Here is a 3,469-nt window from a genome sequence, read left to right as displayed (position 1 = left end):
AACCTTTCAGTTGCCATGTAGAGATACAACACCTGTAAGCTATTGTAAATGTTCAAGTCTCACATAGCTATGGGTAGCTCAGCTGGTTAGAGCATTGTCCCGATATGCCAAACTTGCAGGTTTGATTTCTGGTCAGGGTCTTTACAGGAATCACCAATGAATGCACGAATGAGTGACATAGCAAATTCATGTTTTGCTCTCTCCCTCTCTCTAAAAATCAATGAATTAAAAAAATACTATGGATGAGGGACAACTGGCTGCACAGGCTCATGCCACCTTGCATCAGATTGAGACAGCAATGCAATGGAGCAGGAACAGAACATCCTTTACAGTATTGGCCACATTTTCCTGAAGCCAGGCTGGAGCTCACTCTGCTTAACTTTGCAATAACTTCTACCTGTTTCTGTAGTTAATGTTGCTGAATGAGTTTTTTTTTTAAATTTAAAGTCTAAATTTAACTGCTGCTAGTTTACATTCAGCACCTGCAAAGGAATTTCAAGGACATAAGCTGATTTATTTTACTATGTTCTTGCCTCAACTCTGAACACACTAGTTCCTTTTTGAATTACTGCACTGTGCACAATTCTCTCAGTGGACAGAGGGTCCAGAGGGATGATGAATGAAGAGATCACAACTATGTACATATGTAGTTATTGGGTGATTACCCCACATTTTGGAACAAGATGCTTCATGGTTGTGTGTCATCATTTCTGTCCCAGGTTTTCCCAGCCCCAATCTTGCTCTTTTGGAGTTTCTTTCTGATATTTCAAATTTCTTTTTTTATTTTTATAAATATTTATTTGAAATCAAATAACATTAAAAAAATAACTTATTTTTAATTACAGTTGATATATATTATATTAGTTTCAGATTTACACTATATTAGACATTTATATATCTTATGATGTGATCACCCCAATAAATCTACTACCAATCTGACACCATATGTAGTTATTAAAATATTATCAACTGTATTTCCTATGCTGTACTTTACATCCTGATGACTATATTGTAACTACCAGTTTGTATATCTTAATACCTTCCCTTTTTTCACCCACTCCCTTACCCCCCTCTCATCTGGCAACCATCAAAATGATCTCTGTATCTGTGAATTTGTTTCTGTTTTGTTTGTTTGTTTTGTTTAGACTCCACATATAAGTGAAATCATATTGCATTCATCTTTCTCTGTCTGACTCATTTCACTCAGCACAATACCCTGTAGGTCCATCTGTGTTGTTGCAGATGGCAAGATTTCATCCTTTTTCTTATGTCTGATTCATATTTCATTTAATATATGCACCACTTCTTTATTTATTCATCTATTCATGGACACTTAGGTTGCTTCTGTATCTTGGCTATTGTAAATACTGCTGCAATGAACATATGGATGCATATGTCTTTTTGAATTAGTGTTTTGAATATCTTTGGATAAATACCCAGAAATGGAACTGCTGGGTTATTTTTTGTCTCTTATTATAGCCCTTGTTTTAAAGTCAATTTTGTCTGGTATAAGTGTTGCTAACTGAGTTCTGTTTTGTTTTATTTTTTTGTTTTTTTAATTTTCATGAAATATCTTTTTCCATCCTTCTACTTTTGGTCTCCATTTGTCTTTTGATCTGAAGCAAGTCTCTTGTAGACAGCATATGTAAGGGTATTGTTTTCATATCCATCAGCCACCTTGTAACTTTTGGTTGAAGCATTTAACTGCTTACATTTATAGTAATTGTTGATAGATATGTAGTTATTGCCATTTTATTATTTTCATATTTTTAATCTTTTTATTCTTTCTACTTCTTCAAGAAATTCCTTTAGCATTTATTGTAATATTGGTTTGGTGGTGATGAACTTCTTTAGTTTTTTCTTGTTTGGAAAGCTCTTTATCTGTCTTTCAGTTCTAAATGACAGCTTTGCTGGGTAGAGTAATTTTGGTCATAGGTCTTTGCTTTTTATCACTTCGAATATTTTGTGCCAATCCTTCCTGGCCTGGAGTTTGTGTTGAGAAATCAATTGGTAGTTTTATGGGAACTTCCTTGTAGGTAACTGCTTTTCTCTTGCTGCTTTTAGGATTCTCCCTTTGTTTTTTTCTGGCCTTGGTCAAGCAGAAGATACTATCGTGGGGGTTGACATCTGCCACAGCAAAGACTGAAAGGTTTGGCTCAAGGAGCCCAAGAGCCAGGGCATTTGCCTAAGGCTGTTGGTCAAGCTATACAGGTTTCTGGACAGACGAGCCAACTCCACCTTCAGCCAAACGGTGCTGAAGAGGTTATTCATGGGTTGCAGCAATGGGTAGCCTCCATCCCTTTCCTGGATGATCCAGAAGATGAAGCTTCCTGATCAGGAGGGCAAAACCGCTGTGATTATAAGAACTATAACTGATGATGTATATATCCAGAAGGTGCCCAACCTGAAAATGTGTTCACTTTGTGTGAACAGCTGTACCCAGAGCTGCATCCTGAAGGTCAGTGGCAAGATCCTTACCTTTGACCACCTGGCCCTGGACTCCCCCAAGGGCTGTGGCACCATCTTGCTTTGTGGTCCTTGCAAGGGCAGAGAAGTGTATAGGCATTTTGACAAGGTCCCATGAACCTTTCACAGCCGCACAAAAATCTATGTACATCCAACAGCCAGAAGTTTGAGCCCGCAAGAGGCCCATGGGCCATCTGCAGCTACAGAAACTAACCTCAGATTTTACCCTGTTATTCAAAAGATTTTGGATGCTGAAAAAATAAAAGGCTTTCTCTTTGTCTTTAACCTTTAGCATTTTAATTATGGTGTATCTTGCTGTGGGTCTCTTTGGGTTCATCATGTTTGGGACTCACTGTGCTTCTTGGGCTTGTACAATGTCTATTTCCTAAATAGGTGTTCAGTTCCTTGCTCTCTCTCTTCTCTATGGTACCCGATAATGTGAGTAGTGTTACACTTAATGTTGTCCCAGAGGTCCCTTAAATTACCTTGTGTTTTGGATTCTTTTTCCATTTTTCTGCCTTGTTTAGGTATTTTCTGCTACCTTATCTTCCAAATTGTTGATTTGATCCTCTGCTTCATCTACTCTACTGTCGATTCTTTGCAATGTATTGTTCTTTTCAGTTATTGCATCCTTCATTTCTAATTGGTTCTTTTTTATGTTTTCTATCTCTATTTTTATATTTCCTATCTCTTTGTAGAAGTTCTGACTTATGTCACTGAGCATCCTTAAAACCTGTGTTTTGAAATCTGCATTTGGTAGATTGCTTGTCTGCATTTTATTTCTTTTTCTGGAGTTTTTTTCTGTTTTTTAATTTGTGACATGGTTTTTTTCCTCCTCATTTTGGCTGCTTCCCTGTGTTTATTTTTATGTATTAGGAAGAGCCGCTATGTCTCCCAATCTTAGGAGAGTGGCCTAATGTTGGAGGTGTTTTCCGGGGCCTAGTGGTGCAATCTCCCTGGTCACCTGAGGTGGGTGTGCCAGGTGTGTCCCTATGTAGATTTT

At 37.6% G+C, this 3,469-nt stretch overlaps 1 pseudogene; it reads left to right on the top strand.

Moving 5' to 3' along the window:
• The first annotated feature begins 2,065 nt into the window (after nt 1-2,065).
• LOC118980825 (60S ribosomal protein L18-like) lies at nt 2,066-2,773 on the top strand (annotated as a pseudogene).
• Nucleotides 2,774-3,469: the final 696 nt, after the last annotated feature.

Source organism: Sturnira hondurensis, unplaced genomic scaffold, assembly GCF_014824575.4.
Source record: "Sturnira hondurensis isolate 20B ecotype Veracruz unplaced genomic scaffold, ASM1482457v3 Scaffold0023357, whole genome shotgun sequence".
Classification (NCBI taxonomy): domain Eukaryota; kingdom Metazoa; phylum Chordata; class Mammalia; order Chiroptera; family Phyllostomidae; genus Sturnira; species Sturnira hondurensis.
This window is presented reverse-complemented; position numbering and strand designations above follow the sequence as displayed.